The sequence below is a fragment of the Nelusetta ayraudi genome, unplaced genomic scaffold (genome assembly GCF_046127955.1).
Source record: "Nelusetta ayraudi isolate G7.1 ecotype Tasmania unplaced genomic scaffold, CSIRO-AGI_Nayr_v1 ptg000108l, whole genome shotgun sequence".
NCBI classification, from domain to species: domain Eukaryota; kingdom Metazoa; phylum Chordata; class Actinopteri; order Tetraodontiformes; family Monacanthidae; genus Nelusetta; species Nelusetta ayraudi.
In genome coordinates this window covers 512,945-540,243 of record NW_027466158.1, presented here as the reverse complement: position 1 = coordinate 540,243, position 27,299 = coordinate 512,945, and the positions used below count along the sequence as shown (strand labels likewise).

General features: G+C 51.1%; 1 long non-coding RNA gene across 2 annotated transcripts in view; it reads right to left on the bottom strand.

Moving 5' to 3' along the window:
* Nucleotides 1-27,299, bottom strand: part of LOC142903212 (uncharacterized) — a 46,663-nt gene that overhangs the window by 16,578 nt on the left and 2,786 nt on the right. For both annotated transcript variants that reach the window (XR_012929211.1, XR_012929212.1), the window contains exon 2: nt 4,673-4,849. This is a non-coding gene — a long non-coding RNA (uncharacterized LOC142903212). The remainder of the gene's footprint in view (nt 1-4,672; nt 4,850-27,299) is intronic.

Genomic DNA, 27,299 nt, shown 5'->3' with positions numbered 1-27,299 from the left:
ATGGACGTGCTTTGGTTGATCTTTGACCCCCCCCCCAGTGGCGGCTGATTCCTGTGTTTTCATCAGTTCTCCATGGAAATGCAAACAAAAGCCCACACGCTGATTTCATGCGGTCGGATGTGGGATTCTGTTCTTTGTTTTGTGTCAGAAGATGTCGAGAATATTTGCAGATAATATCAGCTTTATATCAGCTCTTCAATCAAACTCATTCCAAATTGTATTCCTTTCCTTGTGGCTTTAATCTGATTGGGCGTGTCCGTCGTTCTGGTGTAATTATCCAGAACTTCTCTTTTCAATCAAACTTTATATTTTCTTTGAATTATGAATTATTTCTTCCTGTTATTTCACAGCAGGGATTGGAGAGCAGGAAATTCTACTCGTTCTGCCTCGCACGTAGCCCTCCGTTTACGGCCGCCTGACTGGCTGACCGTGTCAGAGGGGCGGGGCCAACACCTGGCTGCGGGGGGATGTGTTTCCGCCCCTTTATGACGTCACAGAGGGCTGACTTCCAGAGCTGCACGGATCAAGAAGGCGGAGCTCCGACCCAACTTTGTGTTCTGACCCTCAACCCTAAAAATATATCTGAGGCCGAAGGGGGGCGGGGTGGAGAGCGAAGGGGCGGAGCTTCGCCACGGTAGGATTGATTACGTCCCGTTTCCCCCGTCAGCCGGACGGACAGGCGGCAGGAAAAAAACGGGATGAAGAAGCTGCTCCACATCTCAGCGGCTTGCGACTATTTGCACACACACCACACACACACACACACACACACACACACACACACACACACACACACACACACACCACACACGCTGCCGTCGGTTAATTAGGCGACGGGAGCTCATCCATCCAAACGACGGCTGCTTTGATCAATAAAACATCAGCGGCTTTGTCAGCACTTACTGCGGCACGCGCCCACAAAAAAAAGAAAAAGAAACAAAGAAGAAGCAGAAGGAGAAGGAGAAGAAGGAGAAGGAGAAGAAGAAGGAGAAGAATCCGCTGCTCAGTCTTTCTCAGTGTCATCAGTGCTGTTGTTGTCTCCAGTTTCAGTTGTCGCTGCCATGTGAGCATCCAGCAGCAGATCAACTTCATTTTTCTTCTCATCTTCCCCTTCTTTTTTTTTCTATTTATCGCATCAAAACAAGACGAGGCTTGGAAGCGTTTGGAGCGTTTATCTCTGCCAAGACGCCGGCCTCTCATCTGCATCTCCGCCGCACAATAACAATGAATTCATTAATAATCCTTAAAAAAAATCTGTTGGAGCGGCCTCGGTCTATTTGAAGTGGTGGTTCTTGTTCTTTTTAACGTTTTTTTTTTTTTTTTTTTTTAACTCTGAGCTTTAGCCCCTCCTCCTCTTGTCGTCTCTGTTGGGTAACCAGGAGCAGCTTTATCTAACACGTTGATCTTAAAGTTGGACATCAGCGTTCCAGGGAGGCTGCAGCAGCTCAGAGCTCCTACAAAAAAAAAAAAAAAAAAAAAAAAACGGAACCGAGCAGCACCCGGCCGGTGCCGAGCGGCTCTGAATTTTTCACTGCGCGACCTTCTTTATTATTTCTTTATGTTGTCATTCAATTACGCCGCTTCACGGCGAGCGCTGCCCCGTCGGAGCTTCGACGCAGGGAGTTTTTCCCACCACCGTCCATTCCAACGCTTCCCTGAGGACCGGCTGTGTTTCTCGCTCGTTCCCTCTCTCAACGCTTTGCATTGTATCAGCGGGAGCTTCAGAGGAACATTCCGTGCCGTCGACGCAGCTCCAACTCAAACCACTGATGATGTCACTGTGCCGCTCTTTAACTCTTAACTCTCTTGTCCCTTCCGCTCAGGTTTTTTTTTTTTGTTTTTTCCGCGCATAGACAGAATGGAAACATCCGTCTCTGCTCAGGACAGCTGGCGTGCTGGGAGACGGAAAAAAATAAAAGCGCATAAGTGATGGAGGTTAAAATGAAAATGTGAACGCGTTAAAATCAAATACCGAGACTGTTGGAGTGTAACTCAGCCACTCGGCCGCTGACTCTCTGAGGCCACATCAATATTTCAGCGGCAGTGATTGAAATTCATTTTATTGGACTGTTAGTATGGCGTGTGCGAGTGCGTGTGCGAGTGCGTGTGCGAGTGCGTGTGCGAGTGCGCCCGCGCTCATCCTTGGGTGAATCCATTAGTCTTCCGCGTTGGACGGGATCGAGCAAACGTTATCGTCCTCCGGGCTCAGGAAGGCTGAAATATTGATTTGTCACCAGTGATTATTAACTAGAAATTCATTATTCAATAGAAATGAAGTATAAATCACGTTGTGGGAACTGCACTCCAGCGCGCTGGGATGTACCTACAGTATCGACAGCCCTCACACTATGACACCCAACTGGTTGGCTGGGATAAAGTTATTATTTCATCCCGGGACGTGGACTTTATCGAGCGGGCCAATCGGAATCGTTGCGGCTCGTTGAGCCCAGAAGCTAGCTGGCGATATTAGCCAAAACCCCGTGGCTAGCCGTTCTGTGTGGCTAAACCTCTGCCAAAGTTATGCAAATATTAGTATAATATATATTATGATATTATTAGGTCAAAGTTGTTTTGTTCTCATTTCACTGCAAAATACACACGGATGCAATCCAATCATTGAGAAAACATTTGGCGATAATCTCTCCAAGCAAGGCTCGCAGAAACGTCTCTTCATCTGGCTCCCTTATTCTGTGGTTCTGGAAGCTGCTGCGGCTGAATAGGAGGTGATCGGCTCCAGAACCCAATGGCTGAGAAATGCTCTCGGTTTTCTGGTTGGTGAGATGGACGAGTTGACGTTGCCGTCTTTGTCCTTTTTTCTTGTCTTGTTTGCTTGTGTCTGCGGCTCTTTTTTTTGCGGTCGTTATAAACGCACGCCGCGTTGCGGCGCAGATGTTTTTATTTCCCTCCCCAAAAGTACGAGCGCGACAAAAGCCGGCAGGAAAATCAACACAAACCGCTTTCAGTCTGTCGCTGCCGCATCCAACACAATTAAAGTGAAAGGCAACAAAGCGGCGACGCTCATTACACTTAATTATCCTTCTTGTCATTAGAGGAGCCAAAGCTGTTTTCTTCTCATTTTCTGTCTACGCCAACAAACTTTTTTTTTTTTTTCCCCCCCTCTTCATTCTAAAACTCATGAGAGCGCAGTCGTGTGTGTGTGTGTGTGTTTCTGCTGCCGGGTCACTCCCAGTTCTTCTTTACCCAAAATGCACCACCAGGAAACAAACAGGAGCCGGGGAAAATGATTCGGACGTTTCGCCCACAGAGCCGCGAGCAAACCCGAGTCCAAGCCCCGCCCACCACCCCCTCCCACCCGGGATCCGTTCGCACTCCGGTCGGAATGAACGGCTTCCCCTCCCTGCGGATAACACAACCGGTGTGCGTCCGCGTGTCCCCTGCGCGTCCTTCACTCCGCCCCCGGACCACCGACACGCAGCGCAGGTGTCATCATCCACCGCCGGCGGGAGGAAATATTCCGTGTCAGAGGTGAGGAAACATCGTCTGCGGCCGTCAGCGGCCCAGCGTGAGGCGGAGGGGGGAGGGGGGGTGGAGAGGTAGAGGGGGGAGGGGGGAGGAGAGGAAGTGAGGGAAGAGGCGGAGAAGACGAGGGAACGGGGAAGGGGAAGGGAAGGAGGAAAGAAGGAAGTGGATGACAGGTAATGAATAGCAAGAATAGCATAGATGGAAAAAAGAATGATACAGACTATTAATCAATAAATAAAGGAGGAGGAGGTGGAAGGAAAAGAAAGCAAAGGAAGGGACAGGTGAAAAGAAAGGACACGAGAAGAGAGGAAAAATGGGAAGGAAAGGGAAAAAAGGAGGAAATATATATATATATATATTTTTTTTTTCAGAAATGACAACAAACAAAAAATAATTTGGGGGGGTGAGGAGGGGGTGAGTCATGGACGGACTGGAAGCAAATCAAAATGGAAAAAAGGCAGGAATGAATTTAAAAAAGAGAGAGGACGGAGGGAGGAAAAGACGAGGCGGGAAGCGGAAGAAGGAAGTGGAGAAGCTTCACACAGGAAGGCAGAAGGTGAACGGGACCGCAGAGCCGAGGGGAGGTAGCAGAGTCTCCGGAGACGAGGAGGCGGAGCAGCGCCCCACAGCGCCACCTAATGACGGCCGCTGCCGCCGCCGCTGCCGCCGTCCTCTCGCGCAATTAACCCACATCCTCAGCGAGGAGGCAAATCTGCAGGGACGCAATTAGGAGGCGGCCAGGCAGCCGGCTGTCGGGCCGGGCGGGCCGGGCTGGGCCGGGCCGGCGCCGACTTGGACGCGGCGGCGGAGGACTTTGCCAGCCTCCGCCGGTCCGTTCTCCTCAGATCGGCTTGAAACAGAAAAACAGTGCCAGTGTTCATAACGAGCGAAGGGAAAGATGGAAGACGAGGAGGCGTCTGAGAGCGGCGAGATGAGAGAGACGGAGATAAAAGAGGAGAAATATCTGTTGTTGTCGTGAACACACTGTGCTGGCGTTCATCAAAAGACATGAAATATATTCATAGCGTGTGTATAAATACACTGCAGTACCATAATAGACAGTAGAGGGTTTCATTCACAGCGTGGAAGTGGAGTTGTGAGCCCAGCTGTGTGTGTGTGCGTGTGTGTGTGTGTGTGTGTGTGTGTGTGTGTGTGTGTGTGTGTGTGTGTGTGCGCACCATGCACTGACCTTGAGTTCCTCCCGCGGGCCCCCCGCTGATCCCAGGCCTTCCCCTCCTCCCACGGACGGAGCACAATGAGGTGTTATCAGTGTGTGTGTGTGTGTGTGTGTGTGTGTGTGTGTGTGTGTGTGTGTGTGTGTGCGTGCCCAGGAGGAGTGTGCCGCCTCGTCTGCTCACTCTCTCACCTGTGGGGGAAAAACAAGCAGCGCAAAATGAGAAACGACCGTGACCTTTGACCTCTGTTCAACAGCCGAGCCGCCTGAGTCTTTTGTCTTTTCTTTTTTTCATTTCTCTCTCTCTCTCTCTCTCTCTCTCTCTCTCACACAGAGCAAAGAACAAACATTAAAAGGTGCGTCCTGACAATTGGTGACAACAACCGAGGGGATTAAAAAAAGGAGGAGAAGAAAACAATCCCAGAGTTCCCAGAGAAGCTTCTTCCGCTCGTGGAAGAATAAACAGCCCGAGGCCGTGAACGCCACACACACACACACACACACACACACACACACACACACACACACGCACACAGGAGGCACTGTGTAAATCAGCAGGACTCACAGGAGCTCCTGGAAAACGGATGGTGCGACTGAGGCAGTGAGTTAGATTTCCTTTCCAGAAAGCAGCGTGTTTAGCCCGCTGTTTGCAGCCCCCCCCCCTCCCCCCCTGCTAGACCTGGAAAAACAAGGAGGTCTCAGACCCGGCTGGGGTCGGGCTGGGATCGCTAACCTTGGAGAGGCCCCCTTTGGTTACATCACAGAGGGCTGATGTACATAAACGGGTGTCTTGCACTGGGATTAGCACCCTGGAAACCATGAAAATTGAAAATAAAAAAAAAAAAAGAGAAATCAATCAGAAGTGTTAAATTTCACGTCATTAATGGTGCAGTGCATGGAGCTGCGATGAGGAGGAGGCTGCTTTTCCCTCACTTCCTGCTTTATTCCCGTCATAGTTCCTCTACATGGACTCTGGGGGTTCCTCCAACCTTGAACCCCCCCGAAATCATTCTGCCCCCTGCAGGTCAGAAACTGAACTCCCTCGTTGCAGGGGGGGCGGAACGACCTGATGATTGGGGGCGTGTCAAAATCACCTCCACTGGGTTTTTTTCTTTCTACCTCTCATATATATATACATATATATACACACATATATATACATATATATATATTTAATTTTATATCAGCCATTTGCATCCACTGCTCATTGTCACGCACACGCCATTTGTTTGTTTGAAAAAAATAAATAATATGTGGTATATGTGCATTTCTGGAAAAAGAACAGTTCTTTGGTTTTTGTTTTGCTAATAGTAGCGACCTCTTGACATTTGGCTAGGACAATGTGTTTTTCTTACTTCCAGGTGTGCACAAACCACAGGAGAACCTAAATTTAAGAATGAATAAAGATAAATCTGTTCTCGGTATAACGTGCATCCCTATTATCTCATATTATTTATTTCATTTTTTTGGCTGCCTGCGGCAAACATCAGCTCAGACCACCGTCCCGCTTCGCTCGCCGCTAAGTGCCGCGCCAATTATCGCACAACGCCGCCGTCCATATCTGCTCGCGTTCCAAATCCATAATTTATAACACACACACACACACTCCCTCCCTCCCGCTCGCCGCAGCCTCAAGAGGGCGGTGGATTGGGGTTGAGGTGCCGGGGGGGGGGGGGGGGGGGGGGGGGGGGGGACACACGCTATCATCAGGCCAAAGTAAGATCTGATTGCAGCCGCTGCTCCGGCCGCTTCTTTGAAGTCGTTTCTCCAAGCTTCTTCCTCTGCAGTGAAGAAGAAGAGGAGGAAGAAGAAGAAGAAGAAGAAGAAGAAGAAGAAGAAGAAGAGGAAGAGGAAGCGGAAGGAGAGGAAGAAGACGTCCGCCAGCCGCCCTGCAAACCGCAACTCAACCGCAAAATCTGCGAGTGGGAACCAGCATCGTTGCGTTAGCAGCAGCGCTAACGTGATGCAGCGGTGGAAGAAAGAGTTCATGCCCCCCCCCCCACACACACACACACACACACTCACACACACACACACTCAGGTATTTAAAGGTGCACCCGGAGTGAAGGGTGCTCGCCGGATGTGGCGTCATTAAACGGCGAGAAAGAAAAGTTAGGAAGCGCCGACGCGCCTCCGCGTTGCTCCGCGCCGGCTAATGATGCCCCTCGGCTGCTCGCGGCTTCCATCGCGCTAGCGCCGGATGAAAGGTTAACGCGGAAACGTGATGCCGCCCGCCTCATCACTTATTCATCAGTCAGTCAGTCAGTCAGTCAGTCAGTCAGTCGGTCCGGAGCGGAGCAGCCGGTTCGTGGCGTCAGTCACACGTCTCCTCCAGGAGCGCAGGGGAGAAGGAAAAAAAGTGCGAATTCTCGCGGAAAAAGTCGCTAACACCTGACTGCAGCCGAGTCCGCCGACTGTTTCCACGCAGCGGCGCCTACAGCGAAAGTGAAAATTGGCCGCGAAGAAGAAAAACGATCAAAAAAGAATCAAAAGACAAAAACACCCCTGCTACAGAGCTCCGTCGTCACAGACAAGAACAACAACACACGGCTTTCCAGAGCAGCGTAGCAGCAGCTTCCTGTCGCTGCCACAGCTGCAGCCTGCACACAGCGCTGACTCTTCCCCCTTCAAAAGAAAAGCTTCCTGACCGGTCACAGTCTGACACGCTGAGGCGTCAGCAAGGAAGGAGGGACATCTGGACCTCCAGTGACTCTCAGTGGGGGGCGGGGGGGGCAAAGAGCCACGAGATGAGCAGCTTCTGCTTCAAGCTTCACGGCTCAAACCCTGAACTGCGAGCCGTGGCCCAGCGCACCCTGACTGAAGTTCAAAAATGGGAGGGGCGGGGCCTGCAAATGGGAGGGGCTTGAGCTATCAGGAATACATTTATTTTCTTTTCTTTTTTTCTTTTTTTTTTATCACAATTGCAAACAACACAAAAACACACAATTCATCAGCTTTGTGACCAATACTGACTGGATCCCAAACAGTTCACCCTAGCATACACTGGAAACACACCATGAGCTCCAAAGATGACGGGGGTTCTTGAGCTGCAAATGGGTGTGGCCTCACCAAATATGGCAAACATGAGATGTATGAAAAAGAAGAAAAACAAAAAAGAAAACCAACAAAATGCCGCATTCCTCATTTCCATGTTTCCTCGTACTCCTGCTCTCTGGCTCATATATTTTCTATACTCTTCCTGCCACCAGGGGGCCGCGACGATGGCGGGGTCAAGACTCGGTCTCTTGACAGCGGGTGGGGGGGTGTGTGTGTGTGTGGGGGGGGGGGGGGGGGGGAGCTCATTCTGTTTGTTTGTTTTTTTGTTTTTTGTTTTTTGTTTCCTGCATCGAAGGAACTTAAGATTGTGTTCTCCCGCCGGCCGACACCTGGGGTGGCGAATAAACACATCAGCCGCCTCATCGCAGGGGGGGGGGTTCTGCAGATCCATTAGCAACAAGGAGGAGCTGGCTCGGCCTGCCGCAGCGTTGCCCCCGGAGGCGGGTCGGTGCAACTGCTGCCGTCTCTTCCCCACCACCGTGCCGGGACAGAGAAAGTTGCAAAAAGAAATAAAATTAATTAATTTATTAATTAATGGGGGGGGGGGGGGGGGAGAGAGGGAGAGAGAGAGGGAGAGGGAGAGAGAGAGAGAGAGAGAGCGAGAGAGAGGGAGAGATGGAGAGTGGGAGGGAGAGAGAGAGAGAGAGAGAGAGAGAGAGAGACGGGGGGGGGGGGAGAGAGAGAGGGAGAGAGAGAGAGAGAGAGAGAGAGAGAGAGAGAGACAGGGGGGGAGAGAGAGAGAGAGAGAGAGAAAGCAAAAGAAGCGTTTCAGAAGACCGGTGCAGTTGGAGATGGCGTTGTTCACACGCCATACTGCCTGGTCTTCTGCAACCCTGAGGGAATCTGACGGGCCGAGCTGAAACTGTGATGTACTGACGCAGCGGCCGCCGAAGCGGGGGGGAGGGTAGACCGTCACTGTCGCAGGGGGGGGGGGGGGGGGGGGGAAATAGGAAGAGGAGTTCACCACCGTCCGCCTGGCGACAGCACAAAGTCGAGGCCGATGTACTGTGTCTTTCTTCTCTCTGAGAAGTTTTTGTGACCCGCGCCTCAGCCACGCGACGTCAGCAACGCCTCATCCCACACGCCACCGTGTAGCGTGCTTGGAACGTCAGCGCTGGAAACACCCTGCCCTGCGCTGAGAAGAAAAGTTCTCAGACACCCTTAAAACCTGACAGGTCCCAGTCGTGTTGGCGGCGGCAGTGGCACACCCGGGGCTTTGATTCTCACAGCAGCACAATGCAGCACAGGCGCACGAGGTGTCCGAAAACTTTCTTCCACCCCTGTATCAGGACCGGAGATGTGTGGTTTTGAAACACACTTTTTTTGTTGGTGGCTGGATGATGGACGGATCATCATCATCATCATCATCATCATCATCATCATCAACACCAATCACACACGGATCCGACTCAGCTGTCCAGACACACACACTCACACACACACACACACACCTTCAATACCTGCTCGCCGAGCTTCTTTTTATCATATTTTGTTTAATTTGTTTAAACCTGGGGGGGTGGGGGTGGGGGGGTTTCTGGTGATCAAAGGTTGCAGTGCCTCTAATGTGATTTCCGTGTCCTGCGACTCGGGACTCGGCGCCTGTTTAGGTCGTGCACGCCGCCAGATTGCGCCGCTCCCAGCGCCGCTCTGTCATGTGTTAATGGATTTTTTTTTTCCCCTCCCTTCTGACTGCAAGATTTTTTTGTTTGGTTTTTTTCCAAGTAATTTTTTTTTTTTTTTGTATTATTACTTTTCTTGGCAGGTGACTCGACTTCTGGAGCGCTACGAGATAAAAAGCCCCCGTCGTAAAAAAAAAAAAAAAAAAGTCTTCCTTCCGTACAGGAGGAGTGTCGGGAGCAACTCAGAGAGTCGCTGCACACTCGCTGGCACGCCACTCACACACATCTGGGGTGATTCAGCGGTTACGATCTCGCATCGGGGCGGCGCCAAACGGCCCAATCAGCCTCCCGGTGCTCCTCCCACCGAGTCGCTTCATGGCGATGGAGGCGGAATATTGTCGTAGCCTCTCGAGAATTCTGAAAAATGTTGCGATTTTATGAGCCGTCAGTTTGCCGTCGGCAGCCGCTTTGACCGTCGGCCCGCGAAATCCGACTTCCACCAGCAGGACGACGACCAAACACACAGGTATGTTGTAGGGGAAGTGGCGATAAGGACTAAAAATTTATCATGATAAATGTCTGGCATTTATTGCGATAAAAGTGACGATAAAAAATATGAAACAATTCAACTCCATCCTTTTGGATTTTATTTTGAAACTGCACATTTTCGCACTGAAAAAAAAAAACGTGTTTAGCACCTCGCTAAAAACATCAGCGCCACAGAGAGCAGAAAGAAAGATCGCTCATCCCTAGCATGTTGCTTCGTGTTTAGCAGCAGCAACAGCAGCAACAGCAGCAGCAGCAGCAGCAGCAGCAGCAGCAGCAGCGGCAGCAGCAGCAGCGGCCGCAGCAGCAGAGCAGTAGCAGCAGCGGCAGCGGCAGCGGCAGCAGCAGTAGCAGCGGCAGCGGCAGCAGCAGCAGCAGCAGCAACAGCAGTAGCAGCAGCAGCAGTAGCAACAGCAGCGGCAGCAGCAGCAGCAGCAACAGCAGTAGCAGCAGCAGCAGCAGCAGCAGCAACAGCAGCAGCAGCAGCAGCAGCAGCAGCAGCAACAGCAGTAGCAGCAGCAGCAGCAGCAGCAGTAACAGTAGCAGCAGCAGCAGCAGCAACAGCAGCAACAGCAGCAGCAGCAGCAGCAGCAGCAGCAGCAACAGCAGTAGCAGCAGCAGCAGCAACAACAGCAGTAGCAGCAGCAGCAGCAGTAGCAGCAGCAGCAGCAGCAACAGCAGCAACAGCAGCAGCAGCAGCAACAGCAGTAGCAGCAGCAGCAGCAGTAGCAGCAGCAGCAGCAGCAACAGCAGCAACAGCAGCAGCAGCAGCAGCAGCAGCAGCAGCAACAGCAGTAGCAGCAGCAGCAGCAGCAGTAACAGTAGCAGCAGCAGCAACAGCAGCAGCAGCAGCAGCAGCAACAGCAGTAGCAGCAGCAGCAGCAGCAGTAGCAGCAACAGCAGCAGCAGCAACAGCAACAGCAGCAGCAACAACAACAGCAACAGCAGCAACAGCAGCAGCAGCAGCAGCAACAGCAGTAGCAGCAACAGCAACAGCAGCAGCAGCAACAGCAGCAGCAGCAGCGGCAGCAACAGCAGCAACAGCAGTAGCAGCAACAGCAACAGCAGCAGCAGCAACAGCAGTAGCAGCAACAGCAACAGCAGCAACAGCAGCAGCAGCAGCAGCAGCAGCGGGAAAGCCGCTCGGAAAACACAGAAACTGCTGCTGGGACTCGGAGCGACGCCAGCGGAGACGACGAGGAACTCTGGGTCGGTCACAGATTACGGATTATCCACTCAGTTGGGAGAGAAAAGTTTCGCCGTTGCGTTCCAGTTGAGCGTTCAAATTGGAAACAATGCCCGGTTTTCAAGTTTCCCACAAAAATGCAAAAATCCCAACGACCTCGTTCAAGAGATCCAGCACTTCCAACACACTGCCCTCTATGATGTACGGTGTCTCTCTCTCTCTCTCTCTCTCTCTCCAAGGTCAGAGCTGAAAGAAAATGTACATTAAAAAATCAAAAGTGAAAACTGAAAAAAATATCTGACATTCATTTGCTAATGAATGTCAGATGTCAGTGGTAAACAAACACTGGTGCGCTGGTTTGATAATGAGGAAGTTCTGCAGATTGAAAAAAAAAAAAAAAAATGACAAAAAATGAATTTCTCATCGTCGCAACGGGGGAGGAAGTGTGTCAGTCCCCCCCCCGCAAAAAAAAAGCTAATTATTAAGTATATATGGGGTAAAAGCGAAGCCGGTGAAATAATAAAGCCTGACATTGTTTCGCTGCGTGTCGCCTGCCTGCCTGCCTGCCTGCCAGCGGCGAACACGCACGCTCACCGCTGCGCCGCCACTCACCGCCTCACTCACTCACTAATTGAGGCCTCGCCCTCGTCCCATTAGCCGACATGTATGATTTACAGCCGTGCACTTTGGGCGGGAAGCGACAACGCAGCCACGCTAACGCAGCCACGCTAACGCAGCCACGCTACCCTCTCAGCGGCGGCTCCGGGGGGGGGGGGGGCGCGGCCGCTGTGCTGTGGCTGACTTTCACTCCCACGTGAGCGGCCGGTCATGTGTCCCCGGCTCTGCTCGTTAAGCTAATTCGGGGCTTTGCCGCGCGGACGCCTCTAAATCCGCAGCTTAGGAGCTACGGCGAGGCGATGGCGAGGCTACCGGGGGTGAAGCTTCTCGCCGCTTCCACGAAAGAAACAACCAGGAGTGAGAAGACCTGGGTCGCCCCCCCGGTGAGGCCGCTGACACGGTGGCACCGCGCCCATGACCCAGAAGCCACCTGTTCAAGTTCATGGGCGGCGGCGGCGGCGGCGCAGAGTGAACCTTCCGCCTCCTTTTGGGCGGAACACCAACAACCTTCCGCCACTCTGTGTGTGCATATGTGTGTGTGTGTATGTGTGTGTGTGTGTGTGTGTGTGTGTGTGTGTGTGTGTGTGTGTGTGTGTGTGTGTGCTATGCATATTCTTTTCAGTTGCATCACTTTTCACACTGTCTCTCCACATTCTGGCCATTTCCACTCATCTTTTCCTTCAGGCGGCGAAACGGCAGCCAAGCTTGGCTTTCCGGGAGAAAAAGGGGGGAAAAAAAAAAGGGGGGGGGGGAATGGGGGGGGAGAAAGGGGCAATTTGTTAACAGACTGCGGGAGGGCCTCTCGTCTAATGTTTCATTAAATTATCCCTGTTCAGCCGCCTGGGGTCTGCAGCAAAGCCTCTTACGGAGGGGCGGCCGTGGGATTTGGAGGTCAGCGACTCTCTGACTCTCTGGTGGGTTTCTCCCCACCCCCCGCCCCCCCGCCCCCCACCCTCCGAGGTCAGAGGGCGTCGCCGGCCGGCTTCGGCTCCGGGCTTCAGGGGCCTCGGTCCGTCACCGGCGGCAGCGAGCGCTTCCAGGGCGCACCCAGGACGGACACACTCGTCCTTCTTTGTCTCCCTCCAAACACTCTGTTTGTAGAGTTTTCGGGGGGGGTGGGGGGTTCCATTCGAGACGAGTCGCCCCACCCCCCCGCAAAGCCTCAAATTAAAAGGTGAACTGAACAACACAGCAACAGACAGCGCTGCCCCCGTTCCTGCCGAACCTTGACCTCTGACCCCGGCCTCAGGAGGTACTTCGCCCTCCACGTTGCCGTCTGTTAGCGTCTGTTAGCGCCTGTTAGCGCCAGGGCCCGGCAGCTGCCTCGTCCTCGGGCTCTTTCTGCTCTCGAGGAAAAAGCCCGAGGCAGCCAGAGAGTCGCTGGGCAGCGGAGTCTGAAGACACTGTCAGCAGGGGGCCGCCCTGGTGCATATATATATATATATATATATATATATATATATATATATATATATATATATATACATATATATATATATATATATATATATATATATATATATATATATATATATATATATATATATATATATATATAAATATATATACACACATATATATATACATATATTGTCAACCTCACAAACATTGCAGCCTCACGTGCATACATGTGCGTGTGTGTGCGTGCGTCACTGTGACACGACCGAGAGCCTCGACGGTACCGGACTGGTTTGTAAAATTAATGAAGCGCCGCCGGGGACGCAACAGAGATATTTTCTACCTACCCCACACACACACACACACACACACACGCACACGCATCCCCTTACCAGTGTGTGTGTGTGTGTTTTCTTCCTTTCTTCGCCGCCTGCCAGGCGCCAGAGAAAGAGAAAAAATAAAAAAAACATATTGGCACGGCAAATATTTCCAGGAGCTGCGATCCAATCTGTCGCGTGCGGGACGAGCCGGCCGAGCCCCGCCCACCATACGCTCCCAGCCGGTCGGGAGAGAGTGGTGCGGGAGGAAGCGCCTGATTTGTCCAGTCGTCAGTATCACATTGATGGGAAGGGGGGGGAGAAAAAAACTTGAGAATATTTCACCTCGCGGTAACAACGACAAACTCCTGTTGGTGACGTGATTTACAACGCACCTGCTGCTGGCAGCCGGCAGCTCGCGCGTCGCACGATAACGAGCACGGGGGGGAGGGGGGGGGGGGTGTCTGACAGCACAGCCACCGCGCTCCACGCCTTCTTTTCACCAGCGCTCTTTCCTTCTGTTCTCCTCCGTGCCGCTTGCTGTTAGCGAGCTGCTGCTTCCTTAAACAGCCGCTCGCTTCAGGGAGTAAACCTGCAGCGCCACACCAGGCCTGGCATAGGTACTACATGGTTTTAATATGGCTTTGTATAAACGCGTTTTTTTTTGGGGGGGGGGGGGGGGGCGGTTGTGAAAATGTGTGGTTTCAGGAAAAAAATCCCAAAAGATGGAATTGAATTGTTTTCTATTTTTTTATCGTCACTTTTATCGTTATCGCAATAAATGGCATAAATGATCGTGACTAAATGTTTGTGTTTCTTTCCTTTCTTTCTCTAAATGCATGAACAAAGTGCTGGATCGCTGGATCACGACTTGCGTGTTTCCTATCGGCAAAGTTCGTCCCGCCCGCTTGACCTCCCCCCCCCCACCCCCCCCGGGGGGTCGGAGGTCACGGCATCACCAAGTGCGCTCAGCAGGCAGGATGCCGAGCAGCGACCTTTGACCTCCTGTGTTCTAGCCACGGTATCAACTCAGCTGCTATGAATACAAACAACTCTTCCAGAGGAGCACCCCCCCCCCCCCCCCACCGGCACTCAAATATCAGCGAGAGCTCAGATGAATTGTTTCCACTGGATGAATATGATTCTTATCGACAAACCTATTTTATTCTCTCTCTCACTCTCACGTCTCGCTCGGTGGAGATTATTAGGCTCCGCCCACACAAACGCCATCTGTTTCCTCAGCTCCCGCTGTCTCTCTCTCTCTCTCTCTTACACACACACACACACACACACACACACACACACACACACACGCACACGCACAGACCAGGAGCTTCAGTCCGTCCATCCAATTATTCCACATATTGTTGGACCCAAAGTGAATGAAAGACAAACGATGGGATTTCAACCAGACAGGAGAACCGGGAGGGAACTCTTTAGTTCAAAACCGTCCAATCACGCTCCTCCTCTGCTGCTGGGGGGGGTTGGAAGGAGGCTTCCTATTGGTCCAAGTGGCAACCTTTTTGTTGTGGGCGGGGTTTGACTAAAGAGGTGCGCGTTCGAGCCTTCAAGTTGGGCTGTAGCTCCGCCTCCTCTACCCAGGAGGAGGACGCCGATTGGCCGCTCTCGAGCCTCAGAAGTCCTGCCGCCTGGCGAGGCTATCAGCTAAATTGAAGTTGGATTATAATCTTGACGATTGACGGATATCAAATATAATTTCAGGCTCGGGTGCCCGCGCGTCCTGTCGTGCAGAGAAAGACTCCGACCGGTCGGCCAATCAGCCAGTCAGACAGCAGGAGGAGGGCGGAGCCTGCAACGGGTTTGCAGAAAGCTCCAGGATGGAATAAATCAAAGTTTCCTCCTCTGGAGCCGCCGGGGCATTTTCTCACTTTCCACTCGCCGGTGTTTCTCGGGCCGGCGGCCTCGCGGCCGTGGCCGTGACATTTACACAGCAGCGGGATTAAATTTGGGGAGGGTTGCCCTTTACTGGCGCTTGCCCTCATGAATCTTTAGGTGTATTAAAGTCCAGTGAGCTCAAAGTTCCGATGCAGTCGGAGGAAATTGAAGAAAGACGGAAAGAAAAAGAGAAAAAAAAAAAAGGTCAGCGTGCTACGGACGCGCCGACATAACTCGCTTCTCCCTGATTGGCTGTCATGGAAAGACACACGCCCCCTTTGTAGTTAAAAGAAAAGAATTGCTCTTTAAAGGAGCAGTCCGCCAAATTCAGCCAATCACGCGACTTTGGAACCATGGCCCCGCCCCCTGCTGCAGACGCTGCTCCCTTTAGAAGACGATTTACCGGGAAAAGAAAAAAAGTTTGTCTTTTATTTCCACGTGTTATTTTAATGAGGAGGAAATCTGCTTTTGACAGAAGGCACTAAAACTGAACTACAACCAGACGTGGAGTTCATTCAAACGGAATGTGCTACAATTTTCTTTATTATTATTATTTTACGCTTTTCTAACGGTGCCGAAAGGGCCGATTTACTTCAATTACATTCCATATTTCACACTTGGATCCGGGCGTAAAATCTGAAATATTGCTGCTAGGTGCTCATAAAAAAAAGCCGGCGGTGATGAAACCAGAGAGCCCAAAGTTGAGGAAACAAAACGGAAAAAAAAAGAAATAAATACAAACAAACTTCGGATTCCTTTCGTTTCCCCGGCTCGACTTATTATTCCACGTGGCCTCGCGCTCGCTCGCCGTCTGCGGCTCCGCGTGTGTGCGGCGTCTATTCAGGGTTGATTTAACGCCACCGCCGCCGCCGACGGCGTTTACCTTCACGGGGCTAATTATGCTAACTGTCCCGCGGCGGCCGCAGGCTGATGAGGCTGCGCTGCGTCTCGCCGCAGGAGGCCGCGGCCTCCTTCTCCTTCTTTCCCTCCTCCTCCTCCTCCTCCTCCTCCTCCCGGAAAACATCCATCTGTTCTGCGAAGCTGCTCGTCTCGCCGCCCGGACTGGGACGCCTCGAAAACAGCTGACACGTGCGGGAATTCACGCCCGAATTCAGCCGCTTTGCAGCAGCCGCTTTGTGGAAACGTGAAGGGGAAATATGCTGCCCTGGCACGGCAGCTGCTTTGCACGCAGGGTTCATCGAGGTTTTTGTTTTTTGCGAAAGCGTTTTCATCGCTTGGAGTTTGTTCTTCTTTTTAAAAGTTGTAGACGGGTTTAAAGGTCGTCCATATTGTTGGAAAGTGGCCGACTTCCACAGTGACTGGCAGCAGTCTGAAGAAACATCCCAACAGGAGCCTGCAGTCTGGCCCTTCTTATTATTTTAAGTTAAAAAAAAAAAAAAAGCAGCTCACAGCAGTCTGTTAGCGTCCGTGCTAATAATCTCTCAAGCACCGCAGCTTCACTCCCCCCCCCCACCCACAACTTGAGACAAGCTCTCGAACCGTTGGCATCTCTGTCCGCAAAGAAGAATTGCCTGTCAGATTCTGTAGAGAAAACCTGCGCTGCACTGTCAGCATTAGTGGCGTTATGCGACGCGGCAAATGTGACTGGACAAATACAGAGAAATCGTTTCCAACCATTTTCAGGACCCTGGACAGCGACCGTCACACTGAAGCGCACTGAGGAGTGTTTTCCGCTAGTAGGATTCCAACCGGCTGCAGATGTAAAAAATAAATAAATAAATAAATAAATAAATAAATAAAACACAGAGGGAACAAAAGAGCTACAGCTGTAAAGCTGAAAACACAGAGGATCCAAACCCAAGATGACTCTGATGACATCATCACGAGGGTCCGCCCCAGGTCTGAGGAGCTGCGTCTGATCCCCTCGTCACACTGTAACAGTATAACATTAAATCTAAAAAATAAATAAATAAAACAAAGAAATGACGAGGCTGACCCCGGCCAGCTGAGTGCTGCTAACCGCTAACACCTGAGCACCGCCACTAGCGCACTGACACGTGCTGCAGGTCCCGGCAGGATGTACAATCCTGAGGTCAACGGCATGAAAATTGGGTCGCTAGGTTTTTGTTTTTTTTTCCTAATGTGGCACAAAAAAAAAAAATCAAAACTTCAAAGAATGCACGCAACAAAAAAACAACAACTCTGTGGCTTCGTCGCTTCCCAGAAATCTTGACCCGCTTGCTAAAAATAGTTTGGATTCTGCACGTGGAGTTCGCGTCGCACCTCCGTCCAGATTTCACTGTTTTGCTGCTGTTGTTGTCATTTGGGCCCTTGACCTTTTCTTTGTTGCGGCGTTAGCAGCAGAAGGCACAGCGGTGGAAAAACCACGAAGAGCTCTCAGAGAGCGGGAGGTTGTCGGGGCTAAGCCCCTCCCCCCTCCCACCGCGGCCTCGTGTTAACGCCGCCGTCATTGTTTTGTTTTTTTTCCTCTTCTTCTTCTTCTTCTTCTTCTTCTTCTTCTTCTTCTTCTTCCCTTTTGTGGCACATGTTCTCCCAAAGCGCAGCGCTCTCTATTATTTATCACAGCCTACATCCAGGCGGCGCACGCCGGCAGCCGATTGGACGCCCTGGTAAGATGCTGGGAAATAAAAAAATAAAGAGAGGGAAGAGGATGAAGACGGATGACACTACTCTGCCGTACGCTACGGCGGCGACACGCTGCAGGAGCGGCGGAGGAGGAGGAGGAGGAGGAGGAGGAGGAGGAAGAGCGTTTTGTGCAGCCTACGAGCAGACAGAAACGCACTCGCCCTAAGAGGCAAATGCGCACAAAAAAAAAAATGCAGAATATGTGAAGCTGAATGAAAAGACGCAGGCGGGCGAAGATATCGTTGATGCCGTTTTAGATTTCTGCTCCTCTCCTTTCTGCTTCTTGAGCAGATTTCAACAAACACCAAGAGCTAAAATAATAATAAAAAAAAAAGGCCTTAACTTGCTCATTGCTCAGACGGCGACTACACACACATCCCTCCAACAACTCAGAGAAAGCGAGCGCCATGCAGACCAAAGAGCCTTCCAGGAAGTGGCCGTCTCATGCGTCCATTCACGCACCTCACCACACTTTAACATCATCAACGTGTTCTTCGTCCGTTTCTCAGACGGAAGACGAGCAAAGAAACTTTGGACGAGCTTAAGCGACAACGACGACAACAACGAAAAAAGGTGACACTTGGCCGCAATATTGTGCTCCTGCTGCGACCACATTTCCCATCATGCCACGGAAGCAGGAGGCCGCTCGGTCGACCTGCCCGGCGGCCGCCCCCCCCCGCCTGCTTAAACTCCACCGCTCCGTTTGAGAGGACGTAGCCAGTGAGCAGCCAACGACCCCGCTGACCTTCAGGCGCAGCGTTTTAATAAGAGAACCTGGAGGGGAACGAAGAAAAAATAAAGAAATAAAAATAAATTCCCCTCACCCCGGCGGAACAAGGGGTCCATTTCTCATCTGCGGCTTTTGCTGAGTGCTGAGCCCTGCAGCGGCGGTGTCACGCAGCGCTGAAATACCTCCGAGGCAGCGTAATAAAGAATTTCAGCGGCGGACGCTTCCCCCCCCCCATTTGAAACGCTCTGAAACATCAAAAAATAGCCCCAAGTGGTCGCCAGGGCTGCGTTTAATCAGGCAGAACGGCTCGGCCGCTCTGATTGGACGTTCCCGCCGTTCGTCCGCCATCATCGGCCCGCTTGCCAGGAGCCGCACCCCGGACCCCCGTCCGCCACCCGAGGGGAGGAGCCACACACAGCGGCCTGACGAGGTGTCCCAGGTACGAGGGAGCAACAAGTTCCCCAGCGGAACGTCAAAGTCTTGCATTTTTTGCATTGTTTCTAAAGCGTGAAGCAAAACGAGGCTCTTGCGGCTTTTTTTTTTTTTTTTCATTTTAATTTGAGGTTTCAACCAACCAGAAGTCTCTCTCTGTGGCCTCGCCAGGAGCTGCCGAGCCACGTGAGCAGCAGCCGGAGCAGCACAGCTCCCGATTCAGGCGACAGGAACAGAGGACGCTGTGTGTCTGCGCAGCTCCGCTCGTCCCTCCGCTTATTATTCCGCTCCGGCTCCGGACTTGTCAGCACAGCGGCGCCGACGACTTTATTAAGCGGCAGGAAAACCTTCAAACTGTCTCCGTCTCCTCCTCCCGGAGCAGTGTTTGGCCTGCTAATCACTTTGACTCCCCGTTTAAATGTCCCGCGTTCCGCCGACGATCTTGGCTGACATTTCCTTCAGAAGGACGGGCAAACAAAAAAAAAAAGCAGCAGCAGCTGGGAGCTCATCCGGCACGCATTCGTCGCTAAACTCAGTCTCTTTTTTTCCAGACCCCCCGACTGCCCTCTGCTCTCACTCAGCATCACTCAGAGGTTCCGCTGAAGTCACTGAGCAAGGCCTTCTAAGGTTCGACTCCTCCATCTTGTCAGCATCCTCAGCAGAGACACTTTTAGCCCTGAATTGCAAAGAGTGCGACAGCTGTAGATCACAAAGAAGAAGAAGGAGGAGGAGGAACAGGAGGGGGGGGGGAGAGGAGCAGAGCTCTCACTCTGTTGATGTTTGGGAGGTTTTTTCCAGACTTTCCCCACATTATTTCTCATTTTCCGTGCACCAGGTCCAGCCCAGGTACTGCCAGTAGATCTTTCAATGCTATCTGCTCAGTCATTGTTGCTCAGGAGAGAGAGAGAGAGAGAGAGAGAGAGAGAGAGAGAGAGAGAGAGAGCTCACACACTTTCATCAGTCCAGGAACAGGAAAAAACGATTTTCTTTCACAAAAAGTGCGTGTGTGTGTGCGTGTGTGTGTGCGTGTGTGTGTGTGTGTGTGTGTGTGTGTGTGTGTGTGTGTGTGTGTGTGTTGGACTAGTTTTACAATGACTAAACATCCTCCCAGCGACACTTTGATGTCAGCATGTCATCTCCGGCCCGGATGGAGGGGAGGGGAAAAAAAAAAAAATGTCTCCCGCTAAATCCTCCTGAAAACCCAGCACTCAAAAAAATGAGTTGACTGTCAGTCTGGAGGAGGGAGAGAAAGAGGAAGAGATCAGTAAACATCCCTCCGCGGCAGCGCCGAGCCGCCGTGATAAGATCCGATCTGACAGCGTCTTTTCACAGATGACAAAAAAATAAAAACAGGAGGCAGCTGTCACCAGCTGCTTTGTGGGGGGGGAATCACTAAATGGTCCTGCAGGGCCGTGAACTCTGAGGTCAGAGTCGCCTTGAGGAGCATTTTTTCTTTTTTTCTCTCACAGAGACAGGGTAGAAATGGACCAATCAGATCAGCCCTGCGACTGTGAGTGGGAGAGTGACTCTTCCTGCGGATGCAGATGTGGAAATGAAAAATTCCAATTTCGGCTTCGTCTTTTTTTCCCGTTCCCTCCTCCGGCCAGCGGCTAAAACACTCCAACAGGCTCGGCGCAGTGTGAAGGGCAATCTCGCCGACGCGCTCCGACACGCACTCACCAAAATAAAAGCCCTGAAAACAAGCAGGCAGGAACCCCGGCGGGTGGCGCTTGAGAAGACGGAGAGTGTTTTAGGCCGGGCTCTCCGTCCCCGAGACGGCCGCTGGCGGTGAAGATGAGAAGCAATTTAGCCGAGCGGAGGGAGCGGAGGGAGCGGAGGGAGCGGAGCCGGGTTTTTTTCCCGGGATAATTTGGCTTTTCAGGGGGACAAAGCAGAGCTCATCTCAGGTCCGGGGCGGCTCTGGCGGGCTGATTATTCAGAGCTGCGTTCGCAGGGAGGGAAGCTCCACTCTGGAAGCTCCTCCCTTCTTCTTTTCCATTTCATTTACAGCATAACTGCTTGCAAACAGGTCCAGTGGTTCCCCGTCCAGCAAGGACACGCGTCCTGACGCGTCCGCTATTGAATCAATCAATCAATCACTCCATTTTTCATTCATCAGAGGCTAAATCACATCCAAAGAGCTCCGACTGAACAGAGCCCAGAGGAAACACGCAGCGTTTTATTGTCTCAAACGTCACCGTCAACAGAGGCAAATGTATAAAGCGCCACCTCTTGGCTTGGCTGCTGTACATGACACAGCATGACGTGTGGACAGGATGTCTTAGTGTATAACTGGGGACGGCGGGAAGGGAGTGGAACAAAAAAAAACTCAACAGCGTCTTTGGTTTTCAGCTCAAGATTAAAAAAAAAAAAAAAAAAAAAAAAAAGAATTAAAGTCGCAGCCACTTGTGGGCTTATTTGAAATTCAAAGTGACTCTTTAAGGAAGTTGTGAGAGATGCTCTCAGTGATGAGCTCTCAAGCACAGGAGCCTCCGCCGCCCCCTCTAAGACCCAGACACTTTTTGAACTAATCAGCGGTGGATATTCCAGCCACGGCTCAGATTCAAAACAAACTGTGGCTTTTGTTTGTTTTGCTTCTTTTTTTTTTCTCCCCACTCTCTCCTCATCGCCTCGTCTCTTCGCACGGGCAGCAAATGGAGCTTTCTGTTTCCCCCGGCGCCGAGGGATTCAACGTCTGCATCTCTTTGGCCTCGGCTTGTGTTTATTTGAACAGCAAACGAAGGCGGTGGGTAGGGAAAAAAAAAAACAAAAAAATACGAAAAGGAAATAGCAGCAGCAGCAGCAGCAGCAGCAGCAGCAGCAGCAGCACGGCTGTGTGATGTTGCTGTGATTCACCAACGTCTCGCTGCATCGTCAGGTGGACCAGGATGGAATCTGCCCTCAAGTATTTTCACTTTTCAGCGGCGAGACGCAGAAAAGCATCCTGAAAGTCACAGAAGCGACACGTTCATCATCGCTTGTATCTATTTTTAGCCCTCACCTGATCTGTTTTCTTTTTCTTTTTTTTCTCTCTCTCTATTCTCGGCTGCTTTGCCAGCAGCTAGTTTACGACTTATTATAGCTCAATTAAAGTCCCTTTGTGTGTGATGGCGTGGAACGCAAGCAGCGTGCGAGTGTGTGTGTGTGTGTGTGTGTGTGTGTGTGTGTGCGACGTCTCAGTTAGCGGGACGTCGACACTACGCTAAGCTTACACTCTGGAAACTGACGGTTCCAGGCATGAGATCCACATCAGGCAGCTGGGTTTCCAGGAAGGGAGGCGGGGACTCCCTGTCCTACCCATCATCCTTTGCAGCCGCATCACTTACCAACGATCTAGATCTAGAAAACCTAGACTTTATAAAGTAACAAAGGGAGGCTGAAGTTTTGAATCTGACCAGCAGAAGAATTTTTCAGTTCTTCAGACAAAAAGAAAATACAATAAAATAAAATACAGCATGCTGACGCTGAAACAGACACTTTTTTTTTTTTTTTTCATGAAAACAGGGTCAGGAGATGAAGTCCATTGACACCTGATGCGTTGCTCTGTGTCTCAGGAAAATCAAAAGTCACATTCAGGCTCCATTTGGACCAGAACCACCAAATCAAAGGACACCCTTTACAGGGTTTACTTTAGGGTTACACTGCCTTCAGTCCATTAAAAGGAAAGAGGAGAAAGAAAGAAAGAAGGAAAGAAAGAAATCCCATTCGCAGAGAACCAATATTGGGTTCCTCACGTGAGAACGCAAAACATTGCATTTTGCATTCTGAATCATTTCACCTTAAAAATGAATAAATGGTTGGCGCGTGACATGAGGGTGATACATGTCAGCCCAGAGGTGAAGTAGAACTGCTTGGAAAACTAGACCGAGCGTTGTAGTCACCGTATGACGTGTGTTCACAAACCTCCAGGTCTCCGTCTAGACCAGGGGTGTCAAACATACGGTCCGCGGGCCTAGACGCTGATGACGTCTTTCTAAACGCCCGTCCTGTTCATGTGAGGCTCGTTAGAGACCAATCAAAAGCCAAGAGAAGAGAAAGAAATCAAAAGAAACGACAACTACAGTTTTTTTTGTGTGTGTGTGTGTGTGTGTGTGTGTGTGTGTGTGTGTGTGCGCGCACGAACACGGCAAAGCACTCCATGATGAAACACATTCCAATTTCGTGTCCTCCACGGTTTCCTTCAGACAAACGCCTGACCAACGAGGAAAGGCAAAAAGAAAAGAAGAGTGGAGAGGAGTGTTGGCAGAGAGGGAACGGCACGCCTTCCGCAGCTCGGAGACAGGAAGCCATCAACAGAGAAGCCATCAACAGAGCAAATCACGGTAGGACGAGAGCCCAGAGGAGCCACGCTGGTTGGAGATTAAAAGGAGGCCGCCATCAATTCATCAGAGAGGCTGCTGGGAAGGGGACGCCGCAGCTTTAAGAGCAGAATTGGGACATTTTGGGTCCTTAACGACCCCAATTTATAAGCGAGCGGCGAGCGGCTCCGGAGCGGGAATCCAGAGAGGCAATTAAAAAAAAAAAAAAGTGCCCTTTAAAAAAAAGTTTGCAGCCGAGCGTTGGATCTCTGGCGACTGAACTCAGACCGGCCGGACCTCCGACAGCGCCGGACTTCCCACATAGCGCCTGAGTCTGCACCCAGAAAAACAGTGTCGCGTTTCGCCCTGAACGGACAATTTTCCTCAATGCTGAGGTGCAGATTATTGTGGGGAATGTTTGATAAACTCATTTCAGTTTCGCCGAATGGGGTGCCTCAATTGTCAGGGGGATGGGGAGAAGGAGAAGGAGAAGGAGAAGGAGAAGGAGAAGAAGAAGAAGAAGAAGAAGGTTGGATGGCTAGATTGCTAAGTAGGTAAATAACTAGATAGATACATAGAATAACATCATATTATATATTATAGACAGAACGAATGAACAAATATTACAAATAGAGTCGTAAACTCTATTACGACAATTCACTACATCGCAGACAGACAGAAAGATAGATATCGTTTGTTTGTTCTATTATATATATAATATGATTACGTCTATCTGTCTATAATATGAATATAATGTGATTCTATCTTCTATCTATCTATCTATCCATCCAACCACGACGTAGTTTGTCCTAATAGAATTGCCGTAAGACCCCGACCCATTCCGTCGCCCCCGATAGATTCTGTACCCACGCCGGCTAGCACCACATGCTAACAGTTCATTAGCCGCCAGCTAGCTAGCTGCCTACTAGTTTGATCGGACCTGTGGCGGAGAAGGTAAAAGGTGACAGCGGCAACAGGACCGAGAGGAGACAACAGCGCCACCTGTTGCCGCTGAGTGGAAGGAAAGCCCCTCGGGGCTGTAACTGGATTAGCCTCCTGTGTTGCACACAGCCAATTAGCTGCCCTGCTGCGGTTATAGCTGTAGCTACGCACGCCTGTAGGAGAGGACGGGGGGTGGGGGGGGGGGGGGGGGGGGGGGTAAACCATGTTCTTGTCGTCCAACACAACTCCACTGCTGGACCTCAGCCGGCAGCGCTGCCATGACTACGACACTCGTGTTAGTGACCTTTTGGACCAGAAGGGTAGACAAGTCCCAATGCGTGGTAGCAGAGCAGCAGCAGCAGCAGCAGCAGCAGCAGCAGCAGCAGCAGCAGCAGCTGCAGCAGCAGCTTCTCTGCCCGAGTGGACGGAGCTGTGTCAGCCGCGGCGTGCGAGCGAGCGAGCGAGTGAGTGAGTGAGTGAGTTCCATATCTGAACTATAGCCAGTGTTTCCCACACGCAGGCCCTACATATGGCTGCAGATATAAATAGCCAGCCTACTTTCCTGCAGCTCAAAGCCACTCGCTAAGACGGCCCTGATCTAAATCCTCCCACCTGGCTGCACCGGTGCCAAGAAGAGGGAAGAAGAAACAAAAACAAGACGCCGGCGGCGTCGCGTCGCGTCGCATCGCGTCGCGTCGAGGCCAAGTTGCAACAGAAAGTTGTGCGTTTGCCGCCTCCTCTTCCGTGGCTACACCTGACCAGGCCGTGCGAGAAACCCTGGAATCTGTTGCAGGGCTGCAGAGCAACTTTAATCCACGCACCCACAAAACCTACAAAAAGTTTTTTTTTACGCTTTTTTTTTTTTAATACTACTACCTCTCTGTCTCATAATTGTTTTGTTTGTATTATTATATATTAATAGTACAATTAATACAATGGATACACACACACACAGAGACACACAGAATTCACAGTCTGTCTGTCAGGCCATGTCACTGTATTGTCCTGTTTGCACAATAAAATACAAAAAAAAACAACAACAAGGGGAGGTGCAGCAGTAAGAGGTGCTAATTGTTAGCCTCTGGCTAGCACCTAGCGAGGTCTTTCACTGCAGAAGGGCTGTCAATGTACAATCATGCAACACTGCTGACACTTCTGGGGATGAAGGTTTCCTGGTCACGTGACCAACAGCGAACCACCGAGCGGCAAACAAAAGGCCTCGTTTTTGTTTGTTTTTTTTTAAATCGGAGGCTTTTAAGAACGTGACGGTGCGCCGCAGAAAACACAACAGGAGCCTAAGTGGGCAGTAAGTGCTGACTGCCATGAACGGAGCGGCCGTGAAGCCGCAGCAGCAGCAGCAGCAGCAGCAGCAGCAGCAGCAGCGGCAGCAGCAGCGGCAGCGGCAGCGGCAGCGGCAGTGGCAGCAAAGTGAAGTGGCAGCATGAGAGCGTTCGTGTGGGAAGTGGGAGTGGAGGAGGGAAAAATGAGAACGAGAAATTAAACGAACAGGGAAGGACCGGACTGTGAATGGCAGAAAAATGAAGCGTGTTGTGTTGTGTTGCACTTGTGCTCCCCAACCCAACCCCACCCAACCCCACCCATCAGAAGTATCACAACCTTCCCTGCAGCCGCTGCTAAAGCGACTCTTTAATGTTCCGACTCGAGTCCCCTGCGTTCACGCCCCCAGGCCGCCTCAGGAGCTCCGGAACGGACCCGGCCACCAGCTCCGCTTTGATTTATTCCACAGTCAAAGACGTCCCCCCCACCCCCCACCCCCCCTTGAAAAAAAATTGACGTGGCCGCCGGCCACTCGTTCGCATCTCCACAGGTGGCTTTTCCACTCAGCGCCACCTTCAAACTTCCCAGAGCCTGAGAGGTCCCCGCAGCTCGCGTTCAACTGCAGTCTGATTGGCTGGGCAGAAAGTGGGAAAAGTGTCGGAATATGAAAGGGAGACTCTGCTTCAGGGCTTCCACTAACCATTATATTGATAAGTCATAAGTCAACGAGTGATACAATTCTTCACTAGTATTGACAGGGGCTGTAATTGCTGACTAATTGCTGCCATAAAGTCAAACATTTAGCCTAAGTCAACTATCGTTCGCTAAGCTAGCTTGTCGCACGACTTTCCGCCGTGCGAAAAAAACGTATTGCGTCATCGGCTGACGATCGATTAACAAAATAAGCGTGCAATTCAAAACACGACTGCAGATATCTGTCCTCGATATTATTTGTGAACTCATTCCCGTCCTTCATTTTCTGTGAAATGCTCTAAACTAAACTAAACTTTATTCGAGACTTTGGCCCAGAGGCTTCGAGAAGTCGTTCTTCTTCTCTGTTTTCTGGCAGGATGTAAACAGCGGGCGACACCACCCTGGACCGGCTGGAGTGTCATTTTATCATTCAGCAATTTACAATAACAATAAGGCGACTGAATTTTCACATAGACAAATTTATGACGCATTGGATGACGCATTACGTGGACTAATCTTAGCTTGGCGGCCCTCCTCTGTACGTATATATGTATTTCTTGGCATTTTTGTGTTCCGGCTTTGGAACAATTTTCCAGACCACTGGAGACCACTGGAGACCACTGCGGTGAAACTTCAGGGGTTTTCTGAAGGTGTGCCCAAACTCGTCGTTGATCCCCGACCACCGGAGCAAAAACGAGCGGGAGAAAAAGTAGATGAAGAAAAAAATGTAAGAACTTTTTGGGAATAAAGTCTTCACGGAAAACAAACCGTCAACTAGCGGGGGGGGGGGGGGGGGTCAACAAGCCCGAAATCTCCATCGTCGTCATCATCATCATCATCATCATCATCATCATCAATATCATTTTTTTTCTTCTACTTCTTCTTCCGATCCAATGAGGTGTCGAGTCAGTGCAGCCCCCTCATGTGGTCATTTTGACCTCTGGAGCTCCTCTGTTTCCATCCACTCAGAGGTCAGGAGGCTCCTGGCCTGGATGGTTTCATTCACTGTGCACAATCTGAATTCC